Source organism: Protopterus annectens, chromosome 1.part1 (genome assembly GCF_019279795.1).
Source record: "Protopterus annectens isolate FY-2018-M chromosome 1.part1, PAN1.0, whole genome shotgun sequence".
In the NCBI taxonomy this organism is placed as follows: Eukaryota; Metazoa; Chordata; order Ceratodontiformes; family Protopteridae; genus Protopterus; species Protopterus annectens.
The window spans coordinates 476137711-476149832 of NC_056726.1; the positions used below are offsets into that span (position 1 = coordinate 476137711).

The following is a 12122-nucleotide window of genomic DNA, read 5'->3' on the forward strand; positions in this document are numbered from 1 at the left end:
AAGTCAGTTCAACATTAGTGAGTAAACAAGGATGATAAGAATGAGAGTCATCAGACCTGTTTTCTCCTCTTATGGTGCTGGAGTGGGCATTAACAGAGTAGGCTGAAGATATTGTGCAAGCAGTAATGCCTGGGAGGGTGGGCATTACAGGGGAGTAATGTTCCTGGAAAGCATTATTGCTCTTTGAAAATGCACTGTCTATAAAAATGTTTTCTATTTGTTGTATTATTAGTACATATGATTTTTTTTTATATTTTTATAATGGACAGTTTTGTTGTAAGTATTTACATCCAAAATATGTTATCAAGTATTTAATAACATCTGTGTATGCACATGTACATAACACGCATAACCCACACACGCACATGATAAGGCACAGAGACAATGTTACACACAGCAACTCAAGTATGCACTTGTGGGTGCAAATGCGCATGCGCACACACACACACACACACACACACACACACACACACACACACACACACACACACACACAGGGATGCAGAGGCAGACAGACTATGTCTCATACTGAAACTCAGATATGCACATATGCGAACACACAAACACACACATATATATAAATAGATATATAGATACATACACGTGTGTGTGTTTATATATATATTTATATACACACACACACACACACACAGACACAGGGATGCAGAGGCAGACAGACTATGTCTCATACTGAAACTCAGATATGCACATATGCGAACACACAAACACACACATATATATAAATAGATATATAGATACATACACGTGTGTGTGTTTATATATATATTTATACACACACACACACACACACACACACACACACACACACACACACACACACACACACACACACATGTTGTGGACACAACTGGTGCTGCAGTTACTTGTCTTAGTTTTGTTATTTTTTTCTACTCTACATATGAGGGGAAGGGAAATAGCATGTCCTTGTAACTGTTGTTGCTCCAGGAACTGTAGTTACTTTTTGTTACTTATGGTATTAAAGATTTTTTCTTTTTTATATTCTTTTCCATGTTTGATAATTATGAATTCTGCTCTTAGTAAGGGGAAGAAAATGATGCGTCCTTGTAACAGCCACTGCAGTTACTTTCATTAGTTCAGTTTTATTTTTTTTCACATTTCTTAAGCTGTATTTAGCGAGTATGAACTAGATTTATTTTATTTGAATTTATTAACTGGGGTAGAGCACTGATCACACATGACCAATTTCATTCTCAGACCAGAGAGCATATTACAGAGGAGAATACAGTAAGCTAATTACAAAAAGATGGTGGCCATTTTTCCCATCCATGATTCATGTTGATTTAATATATTCCCATAAAATTACAGACTTCTTTGGATCAAGCTGTCCATGTACATTCTACCCTACTGAAGAATGTTCATTTTCCAGCAGGGTATAGAATAATGATCTTCCCATTTTTTTAAATTCTGTAACTTATTTGCCACTGCTGGTAACTACCACTCTACAAAGGTAAATACCCCTTCTTGTGCGCATACAGAGATGACTAGCCCTTCTTGTACATGTAGAGACATGCACATTCATCAGTTACATGATGGCACTGTATATGCTGAGATGTCTGTGGAAAATGACTAGAGGAAAAATAAATCTATAGAAACAAGAGCTAATACATGATTACCCATGATCCTCAGGGTCTCTGTAGGACTGTACATAGGAACAGAGATCTAATTAGTAGACACTTGTACTTAAAACAGGTTGGATAGTTTAACATATCCAGTAGATGGAAATGACATACTGAGTGGAACAAAAAGCCCTTATCTGGAGCCTGAATTCATATTTATGTTTCATTATGGCTGGGTGAGTTTGTTTCTGTTTGTTCACATTTTTGTACACTGATAAGGTTATTGGGTGAATACTAGAATATCTTGCCCTGAATGGGTATTTAAAGCCTAGCCAATAATCTCAGGTCAGAATCAATCCCTGTACCTTGTTTCTATCAGGTTAAGACCTTGTGATGTCTCCACTTTGGGCCAGTAATCAAGGAGCCTGAATCTTCACTACTGACACTGGATAGGGATGTTCAGTTGGAATACAAATGGATACACTCAGTATTTCCAGATGCAGACCTCTCTGAATCAAGCACAATTTCCCTTAAGAACACAAAGGGAACACACACAGCCTGGGGTCTGGGTATCTCTCTTTGTTTCTCGCCAGTAAGTTTCCCCACTGGCACAGCTGTAGCTGAGTGTCCAAGCCAAGTCCTGCAGCACCCTCTCCGTGAAAGTCCCAAGTAGTTGACACACACAGTCTTTGAGATTTGATATGCTTACGGGCACATGCACACACACACACTCACACACACACTCACACACACACTCACACACACACACACACACACACACACACACACACACACACACACACACACACACACACACACACACACACACACACACACACACACACACACACACACACACACACACACACACACACACACACACACACACACACACACACACACACACACACACACACACACACACACACACACACACACACATACCTGACACACACACACACACACACACACACACTGACACACACACCTGACACACACACACACTGACACACACACCTGACACACACACACACACACACACACACACACACACACACACACACACACACACACACACACACAGACACACACACACACACACACACACACACACACACACACACACACACACACACACACACACACACACACACACACACACCTGACACAGCCGGTCTACCAACTCTGCCCAGACTATAAGGTAGATTCACTGCCAGCAGTCATTTACTATAAGGCTCTTAAAAGGATACCCAATTGTATTGAGTGAAATTAATATTAGTACAAATGGTTCAGTAGTGGCCACAGTTATTTCCTCCTTTGTCAGATTCCAAGAACAGACTGCTCCTGAGACTTCAGTCTCCTCTAATATTAAAACATTATCTGTGTACAGAATGACATTACTTACGTCTGGTCATCTGACTTCTGGTTCCCATGCAGCCCTCATTGGTAGAAGCTGTCAGGATGTAGCACCTATGTGTTAACTATAAACACAGATAGAGCTTTGCTCAGATCTGCTGCAGCTGCTGGAAGTCATGAAACAATTTCAACCCTCTACCCTTCCACAGTAGCAATTAGCTCCCTGCTAGTGATGATAAAGAAGGGTTCCTAATATTTTCCCAGACATTTTGTCTCTGGCTGCAACCAGAACTGTAAGGTACAATCTATATGGCCTATTTAATTTCAACTATTTTTTTCAAAGTTTGCTGCAAATGGATTGTGAATAACCTCTTCTCTTCCAGTATCCTCTGTTAAAACATATACATTTAATTCAGTTACAATAATGCAAGTACACTTATTTTCTTTCCAGCAGGGTACACTATTGATACATTTTAACACCAGCAACTTTACAAATACATTTTTAAACACAAGCATCTGCACAAATCAGTTTGATATGCAAATGATATTATTTTTTACTATAATTATTTTTAACATTTCTTGACCGGGATAGTCTAATTGGATTTATGTCCATTTTCAGTAGAGTCCTGGGGAGATAAGCTCCAAGAGATTACTAGACTACTAACATACAGGTGCTAGTTGTTATACAGTTAAATACTACAAATTTTAAACACTTCAGGAATCTTCACAGTTTATACAAAAAACATGTTACAAGCATTAGATAATATGTTTTAGACTTTATGTACAAGACTTCATTCGTAACTAGAAAGTAATTATTAAACAAATACATACTTCAAGTTTCAACAGTTCAGCAATGCTCACAGTTTAAACAATACTTGTTGCCTGCCTTAGGTAGGATGCTTTAGAGTTATATGCAGAAGTATTTAACTAGGTATTTTAAATTATCTCTATTAGGATAAGATATGTTTTTGCCAAGGATAAGTCTTGATCTAAAAAGACACAGATAGAGCAGGAATTAGGTCTTAAGAGAGGGTATTTGGGATATAGTCTGAGATTAGTCTGGATTTGTACAGGGACATAACCAATGGGTTTTAAGATAGAGTTTCAGATTGTGTTTAAAAAGTGTAAATGAAGACAGTGATGTGAGTTCATGGGGGAGTTTGTTCCAATACTTTCCAACTGCATTTGAGAACAGAGCATCTCCTGCCATGCTATTAGATTTACATGTTGATACAAGTAGTTTATTAGATGAGCGTAAAGTTGAAAGGTTCTTATATTGGGTAATGAGATTAGCAAGTATTGGGGTATTGGTAGGTTGGAAAAGGGTTTTGTGCGCAATGGTGAGTTGTTTAAAGTGAATCTGATTCAGAAGCTCTAACCAGCAAAATTGTTTCAGATTATGGCAGTGATGGGTCCTAAAGGAGGAAGCAGTAGCAAATCTGGCAATGTTATTGTAGCATATGGCATTGGCTAGCTTGTTAAGGTTATTTTTTGAAAATGTTAGTATATATGGAACAAGCATAGAGAAGTGTGGAGATAAGGTATATATGGAAGAAGCATAGAGAAGTGTGGAGATAAGGTGGGAATAGGCAATAGTGGTTCTGGCTAGTGGGGAGAGAAAGGGTTTTATCCTATAGAGGGGGCCTAGTTTACTGTTGACAGTTTTTATGGTATTGTTGATATGGGTTTCAAAGTTCAGGTTGTTATCAATGGTTACCCCTACAAGTTTAGTTGTTGGATCGGGAGATAAGAGTGTACCATTATTGGATAAGACTGAAAAGCTCATTGGGAGTGATTTACGGGTAGGAGTGAAGAGGAGGAGTTTGTTTCTTTGGGGTTCAAGCGGAGGCAGCGTTGTAGAAACCAATTTTCTGTTTTATTGAACATTGCCTGAGTTAGAGTCTGCAGTTGGGATTCAGATTTAGCTGAACAGATTATTGTCGAATCATCTGCATATTGTACACAGTTAGTTAAAGGAATAGCTAGGTTGAGGTCATTGATAAATATTGAGAAAAGGAGGGGGCCCAATATAGAGCCCTGAGGAACACCTAGGGTAACTGGGATATGGGATGAGAGGTTGTTGTCCCATAGCACTGCCTGCTGTCTATTATAAAGGTGGGACTGGAACCATTTTACAGTCTTTGTGTCCAGAGGGAAGGATTTTAGAATATTGAGAAGTAAGTAGTGGTTGACCATGTCGAATGCTTTTGAAAGGTTGATGAAAAGTGCTGAAGAGAGAAGATTGTTATTACAGTTTTTATTGATGCTGAGTGCAGTTGTACTGTGGAAAGGCCTGAAGCCATGTTGAGATTTGGCCAATAAATTGTCCTGGAGTAGGTGGTCTAGTAACTGTCTGTGGATGCACTTTTCCATTATTTTAGCTAATGGGGAAAGTAGAGATATATAATTCTTTACTAAATTCCAGCTAGCATTGCTGCATCTTGCACATCCATTGCCCCACTTCTCCTGGCATAGCTGGCAGTACAAGCTATCGTCACATCCTTAACCATTACACCAAACCCATCTCATACAGTAGCATTTACTTTTCTTCCTCTAAAGTTTTGATGAAGGGCTACACCTTGGTTTGGTGTATGAGGTGCTGTATAAATACAGGATGACTCCTTCAATAATTACAGAGTACAGCTGCCCTCTTGTCAGGTACTTTTCCTCCAGGGCCATGCATAAGCATTATGACAGAACTGCATGTTGGGAAAGACTCATAAACAACTACATTTTCTTCCTCAATGTATAAAAACTGCATTATGTGTCACCATGTCATATTTTTAATCTTCTTTTAGTGTTCCCGATCTTTTGTACAAATCATGTTAAACCTTTTCATATGATCGTCTAGTAACCATTGTGGCAATGTAATCTGGAGTGACAGTTTTTGCATTTCTGATGGTCTTATCTTGAATATGAGGGAATTTATCCATTGGGCTTATATCTCATATAACTTTTGTGCATATTTCCCATATGAAATTATATACTTATGTCACTTCTTACGGCTTAAAGGTGATTGCAACACATTTAATAGGGAAGATTCATGTTCCTTGACATTTAATACATAAACTGGAAGAACAAGAATGAAAGAAGATAAGGAGGAGCTCTATCCTGTATTAAAGGTGTAACTGAGGGCACAGAACGTATCACCATATTAGAATATTGCATTAACTAATTATGCATGATGAAATGCAGAAAAACAAAGCGCATGTTCAATTTTAGTGCTACTAGTGGGAGGGACTTAGAACAGCTTGTTCTTGGAATGGAACTGAAATCAGTAACATCTTCTAATGCAATTCCAGTCATGTCAACAAATTGTTAGTGACTCTTTATCTGATCTGCAGACTTTTGAAGAGGCAGCCATATGCCACAAGATTTATCAGTTGACACACAGGCTTATACATAATATATTTCTTAAAATGATCTCTGCTGCATGTGCTGTTTTTTTTCACTCATGCCCTGACTGTTGAAGCAATGAAAACAAGAATATTGTCAGTCTGTATCCTTTTTCTCTGACTCTCTTACTCTGCTTCTTAGAAGGGGCCCTTCATTTCAGGTTACCTTGCAAGTATAAATGGGGAGGGCATCGGCAGCTGACACTGAAGCAGAGGAAGTTAGGAAATAGCTTCATTATTTTGAGCAGGAAGAAGAAATATTACAAACGGTATATATTGTAGTTAGAGTTGTAGGTTGTATTGAAAACTTTAGATGGCACATGGAAAACGTTGTGAATTTGAATTTTGCTTCGAGTTGGAAACAAAACTAAATATTAGGGAAATCCTGAAGAGGTATATGAACTTAATAAATGCTGACAATCTGCCTATACACTGCAGTACTTCTTTCCAGGTAATTTTTTTAACCACTGGTGAGGTCACCATTTCATTATGAAGTATAATGCACAAAGAGCTGTGAAATGTAACACCAGTGTGCAGTAAGCCCACAGAACTAATTACATAGGGCATGATGTATTGCTGGATAGAAGTACAAGAATTTGTCCTAAGTAAATGCTCTGTTACGATCCCAGTGCAACATTCAAATTCCATCAGTGCTGTCTTAATGTTCAGATATGTTAACCACACATATCTAGGATAAAGCAAGCTTAAAAGTTTAGAACGCTTTACATTGCTTGCAAATTCTCTATAAATACTACACTTCTTTTTTTTCATCATTAATATATACTTGTAAAGATATCATAGAAAACATTCATAATGTCTTGCTTTAAGTATATTTTGGCAACTGATGAAATTGAATTAATTCTGTTTAATTTATAATTGAAGTGCAGTAGGGTGACATTTACTATGCAGTGACATCATTCGTGGTAGATCCAAAACACAAGGCAAATGCCAAGTGTTATGATTGGGGAATTATTGTTGCAGTATATAGTAACCCAATCACAGTACTACATCTGGCTGTTATCAAGTGGCTTTTTTCTAGTGCAAGGGTTGGTGTTGTATATCTGTGATCCTGATACAAGAAAGCTAGTAGTAATAATAATAATAAAATAATAATAATAATAAATGCCCATCTGTTGACCACAAAGGTTTCTTACAAGAAACTTCAGGCTCTGCCACTGTATTCAGTCTCCTACAAGATGGCTGAGAGGGGGATCTTTGCCTGGCTTAGAGTTTTCTCAGATCCAGCCCTGATGGATCTGTTGCACATGTGCAAACAACCAGCACCAGAAGCATTAGATTCAGGGATTTGAGCTACGCTTGTTACATAAACAGAACATGCTGGAGGGACAGATATGTGTCCCAAAGGCTACCACACTATGGAATAGGCTCCTCATCTGTGTAAAAAAAAAAGTTCATCTTTGACCCTATCCAAATGAAACCTTTAGAATTGGATGGGAAATCATAAATTTACCCCAGTCTAGCCCCATGTCCCTTATGGACTGAGGTCACCAATAAGAAATGTTTTACCCCAATCCACCCTACAAATCATTAGTACCTCCCTACTAACATGCCCGCATCCTTATAGATGTCCATGATACTCAGGGATCCAAATGGTTTAGGGTGCGCGGCTAGGCTTGTAATGGCCTTAGTGGTCATTAACCTATTAACAACCTGTGAACTAGGTAGGCTCACTGGACATGCAGTCCCTTTTTAGGTTGACTCAGGAGCACTGCCTGGTTAAGTGACTTGCTCAAGGTCACACTGAAGGCAAATGAGAGCTGAGGGAATCAAACCCTTTACCACAAAAACTACAGCTCCTCACAAAATCTGTGGTTTTCTGGCAAATTACTGGGGTGATCTGAGAGTTGATGTCACTAAATAATGGCAATAATACATTTGAGTTTCAGAATTTATTTCCTTCAGAAAAAAATACATACCAAGACGCATGCTTTTATTCTAGCAACTTTTAAAGTTTATAAAAGCAGCATTTACAATCTGCCCCCAATTTTGGGCGTTTGTCCCCCCCCCCCTTTATGTTAGGCTTTGTCTAGATTTCTTGCACTAAAACAGTGATGGCTAACCTATGACATGCATGTCAAAGATGACACACCATAATGTTTTGGGTGACACACCAGCATTCACCAACACCCGAGTTACCAAGGAAACTGAATGAACAAAAATACAAAAAATATGTGACCCTGCACTTACAACCCAGCAATAAAAAAAATCATTAATTGATGCTAATCAAATGCAGTGTATTCCCTGTTTTTCCAGTTCAATTCAAAATTACTATTAAAAGTAGGGTAATTTTTTGATGTACTATTTTAAGCACAATTATCAGTGAGCGTATCATTTTCTCTATTGTAAGTCACTGATTTTTCTTTTATAATACATAGCAGCACACAATTGGACTGTATTTTTTTTAAATAAATGAATATGTAAGAATTGTTTCTCTTTTGTTTGTGGGGGGTGGGGGTGACAAACCAGCAGAGTCAAGATAAGCATTTTCCACATTTTTGACACGCCGAGCCCAAAAGGTTCGTCATTACTGCACTAAAAGGTTGAGAGGTATGAGGCTGAGCCTTGTCATTTCTCTCTCACCATACTCTAGGTCCATCAGGTACCTGTGCTGCTATTCCAACTTGGGTGATCTGGGTAATTTTATTTGTGTGTTCCAGCAGAGCTGCAAGCATGATGTTTCAGATGAATAAAAACTTCTCCAGGGAAATGACTGGCTTCATGAAATCTTTTTGCTGTCCTGCTAAAATGGTAGTTTTTTTTCAGGGTTCAACAGTTCTTCAAGTTTTAAATCCCTGGGTTTGTTAATCAGGAAGGAAGAAACTCCTAGCACTTATGATTTGCACTGTAACATTACTAATATACTCAGGATGGCCAGTATAGAAAAGAAATGTAAAACCAGAGGTTAGAAATGCAACATTACAGATGCAATTGTTAGCATGCTTCAGGGTTTGTGCACTGTAGAAGATTTTGCTGTATGCAGGCAATCAGGGGCTCAGACAGGTGGAATTCATAGGTTCATAGGTAGGTACTAGGCTATCAGTCCAAGGGCCTAAGTAAGCCTAGCCAACAAGGTTCCCTGGCTTACGCCACCCAATAAAGTTAATTTCCTGTGCCCCTGTTGAGCAGAGCCATCAAAGTGATCCCCGGGGTATAGTTCCGATTTCCCATCCACCCATCAAGATTTTTCTTGAAGAGTGCTAATGAGGAACTTTGCTTGACATAGATGGGTAGCTTGTTCCAGAGTATTGGAAGTCTCTGGGACAAGAATCTATCCCTCCAGCATGTCCTGTTTATTGTGGTGAAAAGGTTTGAGTTCCTAGAGCATGTAGCTCGAAGGGATTGGGATTTCTTTAGGTGTAGCATGTCCAACAGCTCTGGGTTTAACATAGCTTTATATGTTAGGCAGAGATCTCCTTGGAGTAGGCGATATACTACAGAGTAAAGCTGGAGTTTTTTGAGACAGTCAGTGTAGGGCATCTGTTTGAGGCCAGTAATACTCTTTATGAGGTACTTCTGTGGCCTTTCCAGCTGCTGCAGATGTCTTGTGAGGTACATTCCAAAAGGGACATTGTACTCTATAATGGGTCTAATAAGTGCCAAGTAGAGGGGAACAATGACCTCCTTTTTCCTGGATGAGAACCCTTTTGTGATGAGGTGTGCCACATAGAAGGATTTCCTGACTACTGTGGCGATGTGATTATCAAAGGAGAGAGTAATGTCTACCTGGGTCCTATGGTCTCTTATCACACATTTGGCGTTAAGTAGACTGCCGTTTATGTGTTAGCTCATGGGTACAGAGTTTTTACCAAAGGGGATGACAATGCACTTTTTGGCATTGAGCTTGAGGCCATGCCTCTGAAACCAGGCATCTGTCTCTGTGAGGCCTTCTGTAGGATGTCCACATCATTTGGGGACTTGACTGTGGCTCCTAGTTTGCAATCATCTGCAAACTTCATTAGCCAGAGGCCTTCTGTTTTAGCCTGTACTTCAGAGAAGGAGATACCAAACAGGAGAGGTCCCAGGACTGAACCCTGTGGTACTTCACTTGTCACTGGTTTGAAGTCATATTTGGAGTCTGCAACTTTTACAGTGTGGGTTGTGTCAGTGAGACAGTTGGCAACCCATCTTGTGATGTAGGGATTTATACCTAGTTTAGTGAGTTTAGCTATAATTCCAGAATGGAGGAATGGTGTCGAAAGCCTTGGCGAGGTCAAGATAGGGTGTGTGAACCACCTTACCCTCGTCTATGGCTTTGGTGACTGCCTCAAAGAAGTCGATCAGGTTCAGAAGGCATGATCTGCCTTTCACAAACCCGAACTGGGTGGGGTCCAGAGTTTGGAGGTTACCAATGTCTTTGTGTATGAGTTCCATGGTGATACATTCCATGGCTTTGCAGAGCAGGCTCTTCAGGCTAATAGGACGATAGTTCCCAGGATCAATGGTGGCTCTCCCTTTGTGGAGTGGGATAACTGTTGCTGTGTACCATTCAGTGAGCACAAAGCCTGATGTGAGACTATGATTGAACATGGTGCTTAGGTGGGGAGCCAGTTCGTTCTGAAGTTCGTGTAAAACGCAGCCTGGGATGTTGTCCGGTCCCATGGATGCTATGTTTTTGGTTTTATAGAGTGCAGCTTTTACCTGCATAGATGTGATTACAGGGACTCTGCATTCTTCCTGTGTAGATATGGGCCCTTTAGTGGGTGAGAGGGGGGTAAAGTTAGCATTGAACCTATCTGCCAGGATGTTGGCAGTATCAGTTGGTTCTGTAATTTTCTTGTTGTTGTGCTGTAACTCAGAGCAGATCTGGGTGTTGCCATTGAGATTCTTGACATAGCTATAGAATGCTTTGTGGTTGCCCTTAGGATCAGTGGCAATTTTGTTTTTGTAACTAGCTTCAGAGGATCTTATAAGGGATCTCAGCTTCTTACTGAGGCTGATCAGGGAGCTTCTCCACTCATGGGATTTTACTCTCTTTTGCAACAGTTTCTTCCTTCTGTTGTAGAGTTTGTTTATGATCTCTGATTAACTTGCCATCAGTCTGAACACTGCTTAGCACAGATTCATATGAAATGACTTGAATGTTGTATCTTTATTTAATGTTTGGATGCAAGAAGTGCTTTACGATTTTGATGTAGACTACCTCTGTCCATGGCAGAATGACCACATAAGTTTATGCTCAGTATTTAAAATGTTCAATATCCAGGATGCCAAGACATTTTGTTAGTAAACTGATAAACTAACAGTAAAAGAATAAAAATGCTGTCTCATCCTGACAACAAGGAGTTAAGGATTTCAGTATCATATTTGCACAGATTTTATTTTCATCAGTTACATAGCAGCCGAAGAGTGTTTTGCATGGAGTAAAAATAAATAAAAGCTTATTAAAAGTGAACCTTCTATATGCTACAGTTGTTGTGGGTTCCAAAGCAATCCACTGAATGAAATAGGAAATACACCCAGGGGATCACTTCTGTGGCTCTGCTTGACAGGGGCACAGGAAATTAACTTTCTTGGGTGGCGTAAGCCAGGGAACCTTGTTGGCTAGGCTTACTTAGGCCCTTGGGCCGATAGCCTTGTACCTACCTATGAACCTATGACTAGGGTCTATTATTTAGGATGAACCCTGCTTATTATGTTGGTGGTGCCTTCCCTGTAGATCTTAATTTGCCTAATGAAAGCTGAACTGCAGTCCTGAATAGAATGTGAACCATGCATATACACCTGTTAGCTGGAATAAATAATCTTCAGTTCT

At 39.5% G+C, this 12122-nt stretch overlaps 1 protein-coding gene across 1 annotated transcript in view; it reads left to right on the forward strand.

Annotated features, from left to right (window-relative positions):
- The window catches only part of LOC122814692 (potassium channel subfamily K member 1-like), a 224405-nt gene that overhangs the window by 128959 nt on the left and 83324 nt on the right, over window positions 1–12122 (forward strand). The gene's annotated exons all lie outside the window — the stretch shown is intronic.